The following is a 21,361-nucleotide window of genomic DNA, read 5'->3' as shown; positions in this document are numbered from 1 at the left end:
CAACAAGCTGAGACTGGACATGCAGGTATTAGATGCAGGAGTCAAAAAATGAAACAAGACACTGAGGTAACAATGAAGGAATTGGAGATTTTGTAGACTGAAATTTGTGCTATCTAAATCCGACCAATCCTATTTTCTGAAGAGATTATAGTTCAAATGGTAAGTTATGTTGATGCGCATCCATGATGTAGGAGCTGTATTTGCCCAGTGTATGTAATTTTCTCTTTGTGTATGCTTTATTATCACTGGTGCCGAACTATAATGCCAGTGGGTATAATAGGCTGTAATTTCTTTATTGTATAGTGTAGGATTATTCTATGTTTCTATGACTTAGTCTCTTTATTGTATAGTGTATGTTTTTTAGAGGTGATTGTATAGAGTAGGATAATTCTTTGAATATGCTATATCGTTCAAATGGGGGCCAACTCGCCCCGACGTTGTAGTGACCATGGCTCTCCACAGGCCATACGATCCATGGGACATCTATGGGATGGACGATCCATGGCCTTCTATGGCCATCGGGCCCGTGAGCCTTCTATGGGTTGTCGGATCCATGGGCCTTCTATGGGCTGTCGGATCCATGGGCCTTCTATGGGCCGTCGGATCAATGAGCCTTCTATGGTCCGTCGGATCAATGGGTCTTCTACAATCCGTCTCATCTATGGGCCTTGTACGGGCCGTATAAGGGGCCGTAAACGGGCTAGAGTGGAAATTGTACGTTTTATGGGCTGACCATTACGGGCCGTTAATAGGCTGAATTTGATGATGCTATGAAAATGGCCCAACAGATTACCGGGCCACAAACAGGCCGACCGTATCCATGGGCTGAATTTGGCCCACAAGCAGAAAAGACCAGTAACGGGCCGTAAGTAACCGAATGCTGGAAATGAGCCCAAGAATAAATGGCCCCTGAGAAGGCCGAAAGGTAAGATGGGCTGGAAACGACCCAATGGAATAATGGGCCGCTAATGGGTATAAAGAGATACACTGTTCATTACGGTCCGGTTTCACCACGTGCCGTTAATGGGCCAAGAGTTACAAAGGGACTCATATGGGACGAAATACTTCATGGGCCATACATGGGCCGGAAGTTACAACGGGCTGGAATCACATTGGACGGCCCAGATGACGCTACTGGGCCTAATTCCGGTAGGCCGTAACGGGCCGTGAGTTAGCGGGCTGTAAATGGGCTATATGCGAACATGCCGTTAATAGGCTTTTTGTGGGCCGGCCCGCCACCTTTTGACCAAGTCAAACGGGCCGGCCTTTTCACAGGAATGGGCCTCTATTGGGTCATGCCACGTGTCGACGTATCATAGGCGCCTTGGGTCCAATGAGTGGATGACATCTGTCCCAACGGTGAGCCAACACGTGTTTCCTCCAGCCAATGATGATTTTACACGTGGAAAATTCCCATTGGTCGGGGCTGCTAATGGGTTATCGGATCCAAAATCAGACCTGATAGCTTAACGGCGTTTTGTTACAGTGGATGCCACGTGTTGGTCACCCTTGATGAAAGCACTTCTATGACGCGCGATTTATCATCATGGAAGTGGACACTTCTGTGATGATAATTTTGGTAATGTCATGGAACACTTCTACGACATCACATGTATGACTATCTTGATTCTGTAATAAAATCGTCATGGATGTACATGCATGACAAAAAACGCGACCTACAGTGACAAACACGTATCATCACGGAAGTGTATTTTTTTGTAGTGTAGAACCGAACCCCTGGAACGCGGCCAGACTCCGAAGATTCTATGCCTAGTGCCGAACTCTTTGTTTGTTTCCTTCTACCTATTGTTTCCAATACTTTTTTCCTCTCTTTTAGCTTTTTTCCTTTTTAGCTTTAAAGCTCTTCGCGCGGCTCCACCGTGCACCTGTGACATACACATACTCAAATATGTACGTCCATTATACCCGGGGGCTTCTTGGACAGAAGCTTATTATTGTTATTTTCCGAGCATCAAGCTCGTCACATATGTGTGTTCTCCTCATATGTACCTTTTATTCGCCATTACATGCATCGATATGACTTAAATTTTGGCCAAGCTGGGTTGCCTGGCTCCTGTGCTTATGCCATACGTTCCCGTTAGTTCGGCTAGGGCATAAAGGGAGCACCTCTGCGATTGTTACTGCCGGGTCATACGGATGTGTACCTCAGACTGGGTGAAGCCGAAAGCTAGCGTTCTTAAGGGAATATTTGGTCGACGGACTAAAGATGTTTTTTTCATTCACCCCATGGTGAGCACCCCAGATGTTACGAACACTACGATTTCTGCAAATCACAGTTCAGACATGCACATTAACGCATGACTACCCAGGGAAAGGAACCCTTAACGGAACTATTCTATCTGGAAGAAGTTTCTTAAAATCACAATGTATTATAACATAGCTAGCCGGATACAACTTGTCTGTTCAAGCAACTATGACCCCTACGCCTAGTTTCCACGCATACCCTGGTCTATTTTTTGCCGCTTAGGTATTCGGAAACACTCCGCACCTTCAGGTCCAGAGGTCGAAGCGAAAAGGTCTGCCATGACAATCATTTTACAAATCCGGCTAGGGACAAATATGTCAAGGAAATTACATAGTCAATTAGACTCAAAAACTTCCTCCTCTATATCGTCTAACAGGCTGTCTAACTTGCAATCCTGTTGGGAATATCGGTCGACTACTTCGACTTGGTCATATACCAAATTAACGGGAATTTCTTTTCCATCTGACCCTAGAGGTCCGACCCGAGCCATATGATTCGGATCAAGCTTGGTATACCATGTTTTCACAATGGCCCAAGCTTCTTGTGCACCTTCTCGGCAGGCCGATATCTTCCATAACTGAAAACGCCGCCGTGCTCCCCTGAATAGCTGTACAAGCTCCTCCATTCTTCCTGGTGGGAAGGTGGATGGCCATAAAGCCTTGGCAACACTTCGCATCGCCTGCCGAGCTTGCTCGTGCACTTGCGACAGCTCTTCTAGCAGATGCCTGAGAATCTGGATACCTCCTATTTGGGATGGCCAGTCAGCATACCTACAGGCATAAATCTATTAGGCCCTTTCATTTCCGAATTACACGGAGGTAAGTTTGACCACATACTAAATATGCCGCCTCAAAGCCTCTTATTTTCCTTCATGGAGTCAGCCAGCTGAGCCCGTACATCTTTCAGTTCCTCGCCCAGTTGGGTATTGGAATCCTGGAGCTTGTTTTTCTCCTGCACGACTCGTGTTAGCACACGCTCGGCCGTGGCTAGTAATATTTTGGCTTCTTGTTCTCCCCCTTGAGCGGCTTTCAGTTGCTCTTGCAGTTGATCTGATGATTCTATTAAGAGGTGAGAAACCGTGTTAGCATTATTGGCATTCCATTATGTTTTCTCGATGGAGGGGAACATTACCAGGTGACGCCTGAGGGAGTCCTGGACTAAGGGGTCCTCGGGCGTCCGGCCTGTTAGCCATGGGCCGGATTGATGGGCTGTGAAGATGCGAAGACCGAAGACTATACCCGTGTCCGGATGGGACTCTCGTTGGCGTGGAAGGCAAGCTTGGCGACCAGATATGTAGATTCCTTTCTTTGTAACCAATCTTGTGTAACCCTAGATCCTCCCGGTGTCTATATAAACTGGAGGACTTAGTTCGGATAGGGGAGACTCATTATCATAGCCATACAAGCTAGAACTCTAGGGTTTAGCCATTACGATCTCGAGGTAGATCAACTCTTGTAATACTCATATTCATCAATACCAATCAAGCAGGACATAGGGTATTACCTCTGTCGGTGTCAAAACCGGCGGATCTTGGGTAGGGGGTCCAGAACTGTGCGTCTAGGCGGATGGTAATAGGAGGCAGGGGACACGATGTTTTACCCAGGTTCGGGCCCTCTTGATGGAGGTAAAACCCTACGTCATGCTTGATTAATATTGACGATATGGGTAGTACAAGAGTAGATCTACCACGAGATCAAGGAGGCTAAACCCTAGAAGCTAGCCTATGGTCTGATTGTCTGTTCCTACGGACTAAAACCCATCCGGTTTATATAGACACCGGAGAGGGCTAGGGTTACACAGAGTCGGTTACAATGGTAGGAGATCTACATATCCGTATCGCCAAGCATGCCTTCCACGCCAAGGAAAGTCCCTTCCGGACATGGAACGAAGTCTTCAATCTTGTATCTTCATAGTCCAGGAGTCCGGCCGAGGGTATAGTCCGGCCATCCGCACACCCCCTAATCCAGGACTCCCTCAGTAGCCCCCGAACCAGGCTTCAATGACGACGAGTCCGGCGCACAAATTGTCTTCGGCATTGCAAGGCGGGTTCTCCTCCAAATTTCGTGTACCTGTTGAATAGTGTCCGGTTTCTTGTAAACGTAGCGCTCCTTGGATTCTACGCCCAATAATGGCCGTCTTCCACATGTCAAATGAATACGAAAAGTCAGGGTGTTTTTTTTTATATTTACACCCCAAGCCGCGTGAATGAGCCGCCTATTTAAGGGGACGGGGATATAGATCCAAACCACACCTTCTTCCCTCCGCGAGTATTCATCAGAGCGTATCCCACAGGGGTCCATTCTATCATGGCCGGCCGCCACAGCTCCTCCTCTCGCCCTTCCAGCCCTCAGCCTGGAGATTGGAAGAGGTGCTCCATCCCGCACAGCGAGCTAGTGACGCTCCAGACCAAGGGATTTCTCCCCCCGACCTATATGGTCCCCGTTCGAGCCAGACTTGCCACCTATAATGGCGGAGAGCAAGCGGAGAGCGCCCCCAATCCCTCCAAAGGAGAGCGGATATGCCTTGTCCCTTAGTTAATAAGAGGGCTCAGATTTCCAATTCATCCGTTTCTCCGGGGGCTCCTGGAGTTCTATGGCCTCCAGCTGCACAACCTCACGCCTGCCTCCATATTGCATATCGCGGGCTTCGTAGCCCTTTGCGAGCTATTTTTGGGCTGCGAGGCTCATTTCGCGCTGTGGAAAAGGCTATTCTGCCTTGTGCCCTGTTCTCAGAAGGGGTCAATATATCAAGTGGGCGGAGCCCAAGTGTGGCGCATCGTCGGGACCGGATATCTATCCAGAACTCCAAAGAAGGCATCCGAGGACTGGCCTTCGGAATGGTTTTATATAGAGGACGTCCCGCTGCCGGATCCTGTCTGGATCGGCCTCCCTGAGTTCGATAGTGCTCCCCTAAAGAAGCGCCTAAGCTGGCATCCACGGATCCCTCAGAGGGAAAGCGACAAGGACGTTCTTTACCTGATGGGCCGGATAAGATTGTTAGCCCATTCCGGACTGACCATGATCGGGGTCATGGCCGCATGCATCATGCGACGGGTGCAGCCGCTCCAGTATAGAGGCCACCCCATGTGGGACTTCAACCGGGAGGACGACGCCACCCGCCACGGCCGTAAGGGGCTGGATTCGGCTGCCGCTCTAATAAAGACCTTGTCCGCTTTGTACAAGGGAGAAGAGGAGGAATTTCTCCGCGTCAACCCACAGGGTGGATTTTCTATGTATAATCCCCCAAGTTGGGTAAGTGGACACTTTTACTTTCCCATCTGTTTTATATTCCCATCGTTAAATATTCAGTCTAACGACTTCAACGCAGGAACTGCGCCAGGCTATTAAAGAAATAAACAACCCTCCTCCACAACCCGAGGATTCGGGACGGTCCCTCGACCCGGCCTCTCAAGAGGATCCGGACTTATCTGTGGAGCTAATTGATGGGGTGTTTCATCAATTGAGCAAGGACAACGCCTTGGTGGCCATTACGGCCAATTACCCAGAGCTACTCCCAGCGTCACAGGTAACTGAGACCAAAGTCCCAGCACTTTGAAAAGGGATCTATCCTCGCGTGTTTTCGATTGCCGTATGACAACCGTGTTTTGCAGGGGAGGTCCTTGAGACGGGAGGCCGAGCCTGCGGCGACTAGCCAACGAGAGGCGGCAAGGCCCCGCGGGCTGAAAAGAAGTGTGGTCCGGACTGAGACGCCGGCGCAAAGGTAGCACGCCATCTTATTCCCAGGTGTCATTCCTTCGAGGCATATTAACGCCCGTGCTCTCTTTAGGACGAAGAGACCTCGCCGGACTATATCCGGACAGGTTGCCAATCGCGCCTCCACCAGCCGGGCTCCAAAGCCTGGTCCGGAAGCGGAGGCGAACACAAGGCGCGCACCGGACGCTCCTCCGACAGAGGATGTGGACAGGCTGTCTGCCCCCAATTCTGAGGTGGAGAGTGCCATGAACCACAGGCATCGCCGGACAGTTCTTCGCGATGCTTGTTTCTCCCAAGAGGCATTGGATGCCTTCAATTCGGGAGATGCGTACCTCCGTGCCGCTCAAAATGGTCTAGCCAGAGCCACGGAGCAGTATGTACTAGACATATGGGTAAGAAAATTTTGGTAATTATATATATACCAGTAGCCCCCCGAGACTTGAAACAGTTAGAATAACTGATTTAAGGATCATTTGTTATGTAGGTTCTTACAGAAAAGAATACCCTACTGTCCAAGGAGCTGGAAGAGTGCAAAGCCCAACTTGAGGCCACACTAGCCGCGGCAGGGGAGCCCAAGGAGACCCCCTCTGGTAATATACGCTTCGAAAGATAAGTATGTTGCGAAGTGCGGCGTGGGTGCAAATCTGACAAATGAAATTGCAGATGGCGCCGAATTAAATCCGGAAAAGCAGCAACTCCTACGCCAGCTGAAGGCTGGTGAGAGTGTGCTGACAAAGGTGAGGCGGGAGAAGAACGATCTCCAAGATGCCAACACCAAGCTGGGCGTTGAACTGAAGGACGTTCGTGCCCAGCTATTGGACTCCGTTAAGGAGAATCAGCGGCTTTGACGCGGCATATTTAGTAAGTGCTTAAATGAACTTTGAAAAAAGAGTTCGGCAAGGAAGTCGACTAACAGAGTAATGTCTATAGGTATGCTAACAGGTCGTCCTGCAGAGGAAATGCCCGGTTCTACGGGTGACCTTCTTCCCGAGCTCTCACAACTGCATGAGCGAGTTCGGCAGGTGATGCAAGGCGTCGCCCAGGCCTTGTGGCCATCCGTCTCCATGCCCGAAGGCCTTGGAGAGCTTGTAGAGAAGCTGAAGGGAGCGCGGCGGCGCTTCTAATTGTGGAAGATGTCGGCCTGCCATCAAGGCGCCAGGGAGGCCTGGGCCATGGTGAAGACGCGGTACACGAAGGCTGACCCAAACCACATGGCCGAGGTCGGACCCGTGGGGCCCGATGGGAAGGAGATCCCTGTGAGCTTAGTATACGGCCAAGTAGAATTGGCCGCAAAGTATTCCCAACAGGACTATAAGCTAGACAGCCTGTTAGATGGTATTGAAGAGGAATACAATCAGTCAGATTGACTATGTAATTTAATTGACATGTGTAATGCCTTCTAGCCGGATTGTAGATCATTTGTCATGGCCGACCTTTTCGCTTCAACCTCGGGACCTGACGGTCTAGAGTGTGTTCGAATACCCTCGCGGTTATATAAGAACCGGGGTATGCATGGAGACCAGGCGTAGGGGTCATTAGTGCTTGAACAGACAAGTGCCCAACTAGTTATGTTATATTACATGGTTAGTAAGAAACATCTTCCAGGGAGAATAGTTCCGTTAGGGGTTCCTTTCCCTGGGAGGCATGCCCTAAAGTGCATGTCCATTCTGCGAAAAGAGACGCAGGAAAAACATCTGGGGGCGTATAGATAAATAAGTGAAAAAAAGATCATCTTTAGTTCATCGACCGAATATTCCCTTAAGAACGCTAGCTTTCGGCTTCACCCAGTCTGAGGTACACATCCGGCTGACCCAGCAGTAACAATCACAGAGGTGCTCCCTTTACCACCTAGCCGAACAATCGGGAACGTAGGGGTAAGCACAGGAACGAGGCAACCCAGCTTGGCCAAAACTTAAGTCATATCGATGCATATAATGGTGAATAAAAGGTACATGCGGAAGTGTGACACATGTGTTGGGCATGAAGCCCGTATAAATAAGCTTCTGTTTAGAGAAGCCCCCAGGTTTAATGAGCGCGGATAGCGCATCACTTTATGAGCCTTTAAAGGCTATAAGAGAGAGAGAGAATAAGGAGAGAAATATAAGAAAGAAAGTATATAAAAAATGGACAGAGGAAAGAGACGAACACAGAGTCCGGCGCTAGGCATAGAATCTTCGGAGACGGGCTGCGTTCCATGGTTTCGGCTCGAGTCGGTTATCCGATGCATCTCGCAGGCGGTACGCTCCACCAGTCGGGACTTGGTCAATTATGAAGGGACCTTCCCACTTGGGCTTGAGTTTGTCCTTTTTCTTTTCTGGCAGGCGTAGAACTAATTCGCCAATGTTGTAATTTTTGGCCCGTACTTCTCTGCTTTGGTATCTTTGAGCCTGCTGTTGATAGAATGCGGAACGGGCTTTTGCCACGTCACGCTCTTCCTCCAAGGCGTCCAAACTGTCCTGCCGATCGAGCTCGGCTTCTCTTTCTTCGTACATGCACACTCGAGGTGAGTCATGAATTATGTCGCAGGGCAAAACTGCCTCTGCGCCGTACACCATAAAGAATGGTGTGCATCCGGCGGTGCGATTCGGTGTGGTCCGCAGCCCCTAGAGTACGGAGTCGAGCTCCTCTACCCAGTGCATATTAGATTCCTTAAGGGACCGCACTAATGTGGGTTTGATGCCTCTCATGATAAGACCATTTGCACGTTCGACCTGGCCATTAGTTTGTGGGTGATAGACGGAAGCATAATCGAGCTTGATGCCCATGTTTTTGCACCAGAGTTTTACATCGTCGGCTGTAAAGTTTGTGCCGTTATCAGTGATGATGCTGTGGGGGACGCCGAGCAGCCAGGGCTTCGGATAGCGCCTTGAGGGCTAGTGCGGTTGTCTTGTTTTCGGCACGGAGTGCTATGTCCAGATCACTAGCGAGAGTGATGATTCCATTAGGCCCGGGCATCTTGAGCTTCATGTACCCGTAACAGGGTATTGCTTGGAAGACTGTAAACGCTTCCCGCCCTAGCAGAGCGTGATATCCACTACTGAACGGGGCCACCTGGAATGTGACCTCTTCGGACCTGTAATTATCCGGCGTGCCGAACACCACATCTAGTGTGATTTTTCCTGTACAGCGCACTTCCCGATTGAGGATTATTCCTCTAAAGGTTGTGCTGCTTCGCACAATGCGGTTCTAGTCTATTTCCATTTTTTGAAGGGTTTCCTCATAAATGAGGTTGAATCCACTGCCGCCATCCATGAGTACCTTGGTAAGACGAAAGCCGTCCACTATTGGACTGAGGACCAATGCGGCTGGTGCTCGGGCTGTTCGGAATTTAGGTTCATCACTGGCGTTAAAAGTAATAGCCGTGTCACTCCATGGGTTTATTGTTGCTACTTGGTAGACTTCGGCAAGGCTGCGGAGTGTTCTTTTTCGCATATTATTTGATGCGAAAGTCTCGAAGACTGTTAATACCGTACTGGTTTCTCTGGGGTGGCTTTCTGTGGCTTCTGGAATTAGAAGATCTTCACCAATTTTTGCCACCTGCCGGAGTATCCAACATGCTCTAAGGCTGCGAGTTGGTGTGGCGCCCTCTGCACTGTGAATTTTGCAGGGTCCATTAAGCCATCCTTCCAATACGGTTCTGTGCCCTGTAGAGGGCTTTTGCTTTTTGGTATTGAACCCGGGTGTCTGGCGATGATGCACCCTTTTATTTCGGACTGGGTTTGTATTCAGGACCGGATTGCCCCAAAATTTTATTTCGGTTTTCCAGGCGCTTTCCATCGCATAGTACTTTCGTACTATGGATGCCAAGTCAGCGAAGCATGTAATATCACGGCGACTTATGGCGTTGAGGATTCCCTTGTCCGTGTAATTATTGCAGAAGAATGAAATTGCGTCTTCCTCGCGGCAGTCCTTTATCCTGTTCATAACCAGGAGGAATCTGGCCCAGTAATGATGTACTGTTTCTTCGGGCTCTTGCCTAATTTGGGATAGATCGCTTATGTACGGGTGGGTGGGTGGAATCAAATCCAAAACCTCACCCAATCTGAGACCCAGGGGCCAAGGAGTTTCCGAACTCGGAAGTTTGGATTCTTGGATGTTGTCCAATGAATCTAGCCCATTGCCTGACTTTAAGTTCAGGTCTTGAGTGATGTCCTCCCCTCCGCGGGTATCCATCTTGGAGGGATCGGGAATCTGGACATAGCTAGTCCTTAAGATAGATGAAGGGCCGCCGCACTGTCCCTCTACCACGACAACGTGATGGGTGACCTGGGGAGAGTTAATCTCTCTCAGATCGGGTTTAGGCCCAATCTGGTCGTAATCCATAGTGACTCCCAGGGCGCCGATGCGATCCAAGAGCTTGTTCAGGGAAGAGAGCTCCATTGGATCTAGCTGCTTGGCGAATTCCGAGCTGACGTGAAGATTGCTTTCGATGACCCGAGAGGTCATCGTCGGCGCAGCAGCCGAACAGGCGGTCATAAGGAAACCACCTAGCCGAAGAGTTTGGCCGATAGCCAAAGCTCCCTTAGCAACGGTGCCGTCTTTAAAGACGGGATGAGGCATCCTTCCTGATGGCGACAACACAGAGGAACTCTCAATGAAATAACCAATGTCGGTGTCAAAACCGGCGGATCTTGGGTAGGGGGTCCCGAACTGTGCGTCTAGGCGGATGGTAACAGGAGACAGGGGACACGATGTTTTACCCAGGTTCGGGCCCTCTTGATGGAGGTAAAACCCTACGTCCTGCTTGATTAATATTGACGATATGGGTAGTACAAGAGTAGATCTACCACGAGATCAAGGAGGCTAAACCCTAGAAGCTAGCCTATGGTCTGATTGTCTGTTCCTACGGACTAAAACCCCTCCAGTTTATATAGACACCGGAGAGGGCTAGGGTTACACAGAGTCGGTTACAATGGTAGGAGATCTACATATCCGTATCACCAAGCTTGCCTTCCACGCCAAGGAAAGTCCCTTCCGGACATGGAACAAAGTCTTCAATCTTGTATCTTCATAGTCCAGGAGTCCGGCCGAAGGTATAGTCCGGCTATCCGGACACCCCCTAATCCAGGACTCCCTCAACCTCCATAGAGAGGGCCTGAACCTGGGTAAACATCGTGTCCCTTGTCTCCTGTTACCATCGACCTCAGACGCACAGTTCGGGACCCCCTACCCGAGATTCGCCGGTTTTGACACCGACATTGGTGCTTTCATTGAGAGTTCCTCTGTGCTGTCGCTAAAAGGTTTGATGGCCCCTTCAATCGTCAATAATGACACCGTCCAAGGAGAAACTTTCCTCCCCGGACAGATCTTCGTGTTCGGTGGATTCACATTGCGGGCCAACTCGTTTGGCCATCTGGAGCAGATCGAAGGCTATGGCCCTGTCCATCAAGTCAAATTTGGGAGCTTGAACTATGCTGCGGACATCCATGGAGACTTGATCTTTGCCGGATTCGAGACCGCGGTAGCCGCTCCTGGTCACCCCGATGATCATGACCTAAATCTGTCATCTAGCCGCATCCAGGAGATTGCTCCTGTAACCGCTTTGGCCCTAGATCCGGAGCAAGCTGCGCCATCCAAGGACGGGAGGATCAACCCCACCACGGAGGCCACAGATTCCATGGTGTCGGAGCCGCACATAGACTTAGCCTCTCACGACGTCTTTGTCAGCGGAACTCCGGACTCGTTTCCGGCCGTAAGTTCCAAACCACGCGAGCCCGCGGACGCCGAGCTTGATCGTTTATCGATCTTTGAATTCAGCGCCGCAGACATCTTCCAGGGTGATGTGATAAATTCCTTAAAGAACCTGTCCTTGGTGGAGGACTCACAGCCGAACTATATCCGGCTCAAACCAGGGGCTGATGGTGGAGAATTTTGCTTCCCACCCACCACCCACTTCATAGCCACGGTCGAGGATTCGACCAATACACTTGATTACGACTCCGAGAACATTGACGGTATGGACGACGATGCCGAAGACAATGAAGACCCCGTTGATACAGCTAATTAACAAGATAAATGGGAAGATGGGCAGTTTAGCCCTGGTAAACAGGCCACGCACGAAGATTCGGAGGACGACAATTACCTTCCGCTCTCTGAGGATGAGGTGAGCCTCGACACTGAGAATTTCGTCGTGTGTCACATCCCTAGCTTCTGGTACTGCCTAGTGTTTGCATCTTGCTTGCATCATGTTTAACATTCATGAAATTTTGAAATGGGGATGTTCAAACCCTAGCATCAAATGGAATTCAAATAGGTTCAACCTAAAAATATTTTAAATGAACTCAAAATGCCCTTTAAAAATGTTCATCATTTCTGGATTAAGGTGGAAGCATCTACCAAAAATGGTTTATATTTTTGTAGGACATAATTGGGCTTTGAATTAAATCAATAAGTATTTGAGTTGGGGCTATAAAATTCTATAAATATTTATAAAACTCCAATATTTCTGAAAATTGTAGAGGATCTCCGGAATAAGTCCATCTTGCACCCACTACTTTTCTCAGAATTTACCAATTTGATTTAGTGGTTAAACTAAATAAAAACAAAGGTATACAAATAGAAAATAGAAATAAAAAGAGAGAGAAAGGACCCAGACCCACTTACCTGACTGGGTCGGCACACCTGGCCCGTGCCAATCACCCCCTACCTCTGCCAGTAGGAACAGGCGTGTCGACGCGCGCGCGCCTGAGGCCTCCACCTCCTGCTTCCTCCCCGCCCTCGTTCGAGCGCCTGGAGACGCCTAGAGCCCCCTGGTTCCTTCTCCCTCACTCTCTGTTCTCTCCCTCGCCCTCTAGCCCCCTCTCCGAGCTCACCCGAGAGCGCTCCGCTGTCGCCATGCTTCACCCGCGTCGCCATCGCCCCCTTTCGCCGCGCCGCCGTGTCCGGCATCTGCTCCGTCGAGCACCATGCCTCCACGCCAAAGGAAACAAGCCGGAGAGTGCCACTTCGCAGCCATATGTTCATCTTCAACCTCGGCACCCGTCGGACGCCGCTCGTCGATTCGTGCGCGAGAGGTCATCCCCGAGCCCGCTGAACCGCCCTCTAACCCCCTGTGAGCTCCCGCATCGAACCCCTCTTCTCCCTCTCTCGTTCCCGCTCGCTAGCCTTGCTCCCAACCATGGCCGTCAGCTCATCGCCGGCGTCCAGGTCATCGCCGTCGTTGCAGAGGACAAACCTCGCGTCCGAGCCCGCGTACATGCTCCCCGCGTTCTACGAACCTAAAACACACCCCAGCTAGCTCCCTTTCGTGCTGTAGCGCCGCGCCCGCACAAGCCCGATTTGCTGCCGCCACAAACCTTGTCGTCGGCGCCGATTCCGGCGTCCCCTGATAACCCACAAGTATAGGGGATCGCAATAGCTTTCGAGGGTAGAGTATTCAACCCAAATTTATTGATTCGACACAAGGGGAGCCAAAGAATATTCTCAAGTATTAGCAGCTGAGTTGTCAATTCAACCACACCTGGAAACTTAGTATTTGCAGCAAAGTGTTTAGTAGCACAGTAATATGATAGTGGTGGTAGCAGCAACAAAAGTAAAGACAGCAAAAGTAATGTTTTTGGTATTTTGTAGTGATTGTAACAGTAGCAGTAGGAAAGTAAATAAGCGTAAACTAGTATATGGAAAACTCGTAGGCACCGGATCAGTGATGGATAATTATGCCGGATGTGGTTCATCATGTAACACTCATAACATAGGGTGACATAGAACTAGCTCCAATTCATCAATGTAATGTAGGCATGTATTCCGTATATAGTCATACGTGCTTATGGAAAATAACTTGCATGACATCTTTTGTCCTACCCTCTTGTGGCAGCGGGGTCCTATTGGAAACTAAGGGATATTAAGGCCTCCTTTTAATAGAGAACCGGAACAAAGCATTAACACATAGTGAATACATGAACTCCTCAAACTATGGTCATCACCGGGAGTGGTCCCGATTATTGTCACTTCGGGGTTGCCGGATCATAACACATAGTAGGTGACTATAGACTTGCAAGATAGGATCAAGAACTCACATATATTCATGAAAACATAATAGGTTCATATCTGAAATCATGGCACTCGGGCCCTAGTGACAAGCATTAAGCATAGCAAAGTCATAGCAACATCAATCTCAGAACATAATGGATACTAGGGATCAAACCCTAACAAAACTAACTCGACTACATGATAAATCTCATCCAACCCATCACCGTCTAGGAAGCCTATGATGGAATTACTCACGCACGGCAATGAGCATTGGAGGATGGTTGATGATGACGATGGCGACGAATCCCCCTCTCCGGAGCCCCGAACGGACTCCAGATCAGCCCTCCCGAGAGGTTTTAGGGCTTGGCGGCGGCTCTGTATCGTAAAACGCGATGATTTCTTCTCTCTTATTTTTTTCTCTCCGAAAGCAAATATATAGAGTTGGAGTTGGTGTCGGAGGGCATCCAGGGGGCCCACGAGGTAGGGGGCGTGCCCTAGAGGGGGCGCCCCCACCCTTGTGAACAGGGTGTGGGCCCCCTGGTCTTCATCTTTGGCGAGGATTTTTTATTATTTTTTCTAAGATGTTCCGTGGAGTTTCAGGTCAATCCGAGAATATTTGTTTTCTGCACATAAAACAACACCATGGCAATTCTGCTGAAAACAGCGTCAGTCCGGGTTAGTTCCCTTCAAATCATACAAGTTAGAGTCCAAAACAAGGGCAAAAGTGTTTGGAAAAGTAGATACGACGGAGACGTATCAACTCCCCCAAGCTTAAAACCTTGCTTGTCCTCAAGCAATTCAGTTGACAAACTGAAAGAGAGAAAGAAAAACTTTTACAAACTCTGTTTGCTCTTGTTGTTGTAACTATGTCAAGCCAGCATTCAAGTTTTCAGCATAGATCATAACTAACCACATTTTCAATAATTCTCAGGTCTCATAATTACTCATATCAATAGCATAATCAACTAGCGAGTCATAATAATAAAGCTCAGATGACAACACTTTCTCAAAACAATCATAATATGATATAAGAAGATGGTATCTCGCTAGCCCTTTCTGAGACCGCAAAACATAAATGTAGAGCACCTTTAAAGATCAAGGACTGACTAGACATTGTAATTCATGGTAAAAGAGATCCAATCATAGTCACACCCAATATAAATTAATAGTGATGAATGCAAATGATAGGTGTGCTCTCCAGCTAGTGCTTTTTAATAAGAGGGTGATGACTCAACATAAAAGTAAATGGATAGGCCCTTCGCAGAGGGAAGCAGGGATTTGTAGAGGTGCTAGAGCTCGGTTTTGCAATAGAGATAAATTGTATTTTGAGCGGTATACTTTCATTGTGAACGTAACAACTAAGAGATGGCGATATCTTCCATGCTAAACACATTATAGGCGGTTCCCAAATAGAATGGTAAAGTTTATACTCCCCCTCCACCAACAAGCATCAATCCATGGCTTGCTCGAAACAACGAGTGCCTCCAAGATACATCAGGTCCCAGGGGGAGTTTTGTTTGCAATTAATTTTGATTTAGTTTGCATAAAGCATGGGACTGGGCATCCCGGTGACCAGCCATTTTCTCGTGAGTGAGGAGCGGAGTCCACTCCTCTTGAGAATAACCCGCCTAATATGGTAGATAAGGACATCCTTGGTTGATAGATGAGCTATTCGAGCATAGAAAACAGAATGTTTATTTGAAGGTTTAGAGTTTGGCACATACAAATTTACTTGGAACGGCAGGTAGATACCGCATATAGGAAGGTATAGTGGACTCATCTGGAATAACTTTGGGGTTTAAGGGATTGGATGCACAAGCAGTATTCCCGCTTAGTACAAGTGAAGGCTAGCAAAAGACTGGGAAGAGACCAACTAGAGAGCGACAACAGCCATGTACATGCATTAAAATTAATAAACATTGGATGCAAGCATGAGTAGGATATAATCCACTGTGAACATAAATATCGTGAAGGCTATGTTGATTTTGTTTTAACTACATGCATGAACATGTGCCAAGTCAAGTCACTTAAATCATCCAAAGGAGGATACCACCCCATCATACCACATCATAATCATCGCAATAGCATGTTGGCACACAAGATAAGTCATTATAACTCATAGCTAATCAAGCATGGCACAAGCAACTATGATCTCTAATTGTCATTGCAAACATGTTTATTCATAATAAGCTGAATCAAGAACGAGGGACTCATCATATTTACAAAAACAAAAGAGGTCGAGTTCATACCAGCTTTTCTCATCTCAGTCAGTCCATCATATATCATCATCATTGCCTTTCACTTGCACGACCGAACGGTGTGAATAATAATAAGAGTGTACGTGCATTGGACTAAGCTGGAATCTGCGAGCATTCAATAAACAGGAAAAGACAAAGCAATATGGGCTCTTGGTTAAATCAACAATAATGGTTATAAGAGCCACTTCAACAATTTAATTATGGTCTTCTCCTACTGACCCCCCCCCCAAAGAAAAGAAAAGAAATAAAACTATTTACACGGGAAAGCTCCCAACAAGCAAAAGAAGAACGGGAAATATTTTTGGGTTTTCTTTTTAATTATTACTACTACAGCAGAAAAATAAACTACTACTAATTTTTTTGGTTTTTCTTAAGGTTTAACAAACACACAAGAAGAAAGCTAGAAAAAGAAAATAAACTAGCATGGATATTACAGTGAAAAAGTATGAGCACCGACATCTAGCAATGAGTGTGTGTGAACATAAATGTAATGTCGGTGAGAAATACATACTCCCCCAAGCCTAGGATTTTGGCCTAAGTTGGTCTATGGCCACGGCTGGCCTGGCTGATATCCATAATAATAGTTGTTGGGGTCGTACTGTGATGAGGTAGAAGAAGGCTCCGATTGCCACTGGCTGGCAATCATCTCCGGATCCCACTAATAGTTAGACTGCCGTGAAGGATCAAATTGTGGTTCCGGTTCTGGCTCCTCGGCTGGTGCAGGGTTCCGGTAGGCGTGAATAGCCGTCAACGGAACAAGGTACGTGCCTACAGTCAAATCAAACAAAGAAGGAGCAGGCAGGATAATAGTCTCAGGATGATGTTTGTTAAAGAACAATTGATATTTAAGCTCTCCTGCCCTATTCTTAACAATAAAATCATGTGCCACCATATTTTTATGATCTAGATAAACACGGGGTAGCACTCTTTCTTCCTTCTCAGCATGCCTAATAGGTATGTTAAAATGTACGGCTAGGCGTGTAGCGTAGATGCCTCCAAAGATGGGGCCTTTGGTACGGTTCATACTTAACCGTCTAGCAATAATACCGCCCATACTAAAAGTGTTATCACTGTATAAACCGTGGAGCAGAATAATTATATCAGGGATACTAAGGTTTCCACAGTTTCCGCGCCCAATTAAACAACGACTAGCAAATAATGCAAAGTAACATAAAACAGGAAAATGTATGCTAGTGATTCGTGCATCGGAAACCTTCCTAGTTTCTCCTACCATGATAGTATCAATAAACCCAACCACATCATCATGATGTGGTTCTTCTGTCTTGCCCTCAAAAGGGACTAAACAAATCCGACAGAAATCATAAAGTGACATCTCCTTATGCTCATCATATAAATGAAACTCCACCGTAGGTGGTGAGTTTCTAGAATGAAAATGAAAGTTTTGCACAAAAGTATTTGTGAGTAAGAGATACTGATCGCATTGGTCGTGGAGGAAAGTGGTGAAGCCTGCATAGTGACCCAATTCATGAAAATCTTCATAGATACTGGCTGCTCCCAAGAAATCATCAGAAGTCCATTCACACGCCCGAATCTCCGTGGTGCGCGACAAATTATACTTAGGCTTCGATGCCTTTTCCTTCGAGCTTTGGCTCGATGAGCCCCTCAAAAATCTCCTCATTATTATTCTGAAATAATTTGAAATTCTTAGTAACTTCAAACAAAAGTGAACCAACTTCAATAAAACTGATAGCAACTACTCCTACAAGTGCCTAGAGCCTATATCAAGCATTAGAACTACTTGGAACCATATAAATTTGACATGCAAGCTCAAGAACATGGTCACCTATGCAGCACAAATTTGCAACGAATAAAGCACTAGAACAAAAACTAATTGGACCAATGGAGGAGTCACATACCAAGGAACAATCTCCCCAAGCAGTTTTGCGGGAGGTGCTTTGAGCAAGGAGATCGAAAATCGCAGCAAAAGTGGCTGGAACTCGTGCTTGAGTTGGTTTTTCGGGTTTGTGTGAGACAGAGGAAGAAGATGGGTGCTGGGATAAGTGGAGGAGGGCCACCATGGGCCCACAAGGCAGGGGCGCGCCCTATAGGGGGGGCGCGCCTACCACCCTCGTGGCCAGGTGGCAGCTCCTCCCGTGGTAATTTTTGCACAGTAAATCCTCAAATATTCCCGAAAAAATCATATTAAATTGGCATGGCATTCCGAGGACTTTTATTTTCGGGATATTTTTATATTGCACGGATAAGCCAGGAAACAGACTGAAAAATACTATTTTTACTTTATTTCTACTAATTAACAGAAAGTATAGAGAGGGTACAGAAGTTTGTGCTTCTAGTTTCATCCATCTCATGCTCATCAAAAAGAATCCACTAACAAGGTTGATCAAGTCTTGTTAACAAACTCATTCCGATAATCATGAAACCGGAGAAATTTCGAATAACACTAAGTTACCTCAACGGGGATATGCACATCCCCTATAATAAGAATATCATTTTTCTTCTTAACAGTAGGAAGAGGAAATTAAAAACCTCCAAATATAATCGATGGAATTTTCCCAATAGAATTGATACTATGAACTTGAGGTTGTTTCCTTTGAAAGTGTACCGTATGCTCATTACCATTAACATGAAAAGTGACATTGCCTTTGTTGCAATCAATAACAGCCCCTGCAGTATTAAGAAAAGGTCTTCCAAGAATAATAGACATACTATCATCCTCGGGAATATCAAGTATATTTCCCTCAAAGCAGCTTGTTTCTTATGAGCAGGGAAATATTTAGCAGAGAAGTAATAAATCATATCCTGGGGACTACGCACACAACCAGGATCAAGAGAATTAAACCATATCTTAGCATCACCCTTTAATGAGAACGGAAATATTTTGAGTATATAAAAGTAACGCGATCTGTCATCATTAGTAAACAGGGCAGCTATATCATTTAACTTAGTAAGATGTGCCACAACAGTTTTAGATTCATAACCATAAAACGGATCAGATTCAACCAAAGTAATTATATCAGGATCAATAGAGAATTCATAATCCTTATCAGGAACACAGATAGGTGAAGTAGCAAAAGCAGGGTCGGGTTTCATTTTATCTCTAAGTGATTCTTTGTTCCATTTAACTAATAACCTCTTAAGCTCATATCTATCTTTGCAAGCTAAAATAGCGGCAGAAGATTCCATATCAAAAAGATAGCCCTCAGGAATAACAGGCATATTTTCATCATCACTATCATCATCGTATTCAGATTCAATAATTTCTTTTTCTCTAGCCCTAGCAATTTGTTCATCAAGAAATTCACCAAGGGGCACAGTAGTATCAGGCATAGAAGCAGTTTCATCATAAGTATCATGCATAGCAGAAGTGGCATCATCAATAACATGCGACATATCAGAACGAATAGCAGAAGCAGGTGTAGGTGTCGCAAACTTACTCATAACAGAAGGTGAATCAAGTGCAGAGCTAGATGGCAGTTCCTTACCTCCCCTCCTAGTTGAGGGATAGATCTTGGTTTTTGGATCTCTCAAGTTCTTCATAGTGTCCAGCAGATATAAATCCCAAGTGACTCAAATAATAGAGCTATGCTCCCCGGCAACGGCGCCAGAAATTGGTCTTGATAACCCACAAGTATAGGGGATCGCAACAGCTTTCGAGGGTAGAGTATTCAACCCAAATTTATTGATTCGACACAAGGGGAGCCAAAGAATATTCTCAAGTATTAGCAGCTTAGTTGTCAATTCAACCACACCTGGAAACTTAGTATCTGCAGCAAAGTGTTTAGTAGCATAGTAATATGATAGTGGTGGTAGCAGCAACAGAAGTAAAGACAGCAAAAGTAATGTTTTTGGTATTTTGTAGTGATTGTAACAGTAGCAGCAGGAAAGTAAATAAGCGTAAACCAGTATATGGAAAACTCGTAGGCACCGGATCAGTGATGGATAATTATGCCGGATGTGGTTCATCATGTAACAGTCATAACATAGGGTGACACAGAACTAGCTCCAATTCATCAATGTAATGTAGGCATGTATTCCGTATATAGTCATATGTGCTTATGGAAAAGAACTTGCATGACATCTTTTGTCCTACCCTCCTATGGCAGCGAGGTCCTATTGGAAACTAAGGGATATTAAGGCCTCCTTTTAATAGGGAACCAGAACAAAGCATTAGCACATAGTGAATACATGAACTCCTCAAACTATGGTCATCACCGGGAGTGGTCCCGATTATTGTCACTTCGGGGTTGCCGGATCATAACACATAGTAGGTGACTATAGACTTGCAAGATAGGATCAAGAACTCACATATATTCATGAAAACATAATGTTCATATCTGAAATCATGGCACTCGGGCCCTAGTGACAAGCATTAAGCATAGCAAAGTCATAGCAACATCAATCTCAGAACATAATGGATACTAGGGATCAAACCCTAACAAAACTAACTCGATTACATGATAAATCTCATCCAACCCATCACTGTCCATCAAGCCTACGATGGAATTACTCACGCACGGCGGTGAGCATCATGAAATTGGTGATGGAGGATGGTTGATGATGACGACGGCGACGAATCCCCCTCTCCGAAGCCCCGAACAGACTTTAGATCAGCCCTCCCGAGAGGTTTTAGGGCTTGGCGGCGGCTCCGTATCGTAAAACGCGATGATTTCTTCTCTCTCTCTGAAAGCAAATATATAGAGTTGTAGTTGGCATCGGAGGGCATCTAGGGGGCCCACGAGGTAGGGGGCGCGCCCCCACCCTCGTGAACAGGATGTGGGCCCCCTGGTCTTCATCTTTGGTGAGGATTTATTTTTATTTTTTCTAAGATGTTCCATGGAGTTTCAGGTCATTCCGAGAATATTTGTTTTCTGCACATAAAATAACACCATGGCAATTCTGCTGAAAACAGCGTCAGTCCGGGTTAGTTCCATTCAAATCATACAAGTTAGAGTCCAAAACAAGGGCAAAAGTGTTTGGAAAAGTAGATACGACGGAGACATATCAACCCCCACGACCAAATCCACTACTGCTCGATGCGGGCAAGCAAGGGCTATGCCCTGCACTAGTAGAAAAAGGGCCTGTTATCCCGGTTCATAAGGGCCTTTTGTCTCGGTTCTGGAACCGGGACTAAAGGGTCGGTACTAATGCCCTGTCCCTTTAGTCCCGGTTCAATC

The sequence above is a fragment of the Triticum dicoccoides genome, chromosome 2A, assembly GCF_002162155.2.
Source record: "Triticum dicoccoides isolate Atlit2015 ecotype Zavitan chromosome 2A, WEW_v2.0, whole genome shotgun sequence".
In the NCBI taxonomy this organism is placed as follows: Eukaryota; Viridiplantae; Streptophyta; class Magnoliopsida; order Poales; family Poaceae; genus Triticum; species Triticum dicoccoides.
Note: the sequence above shows the minus strand (reverse complement) of the source record.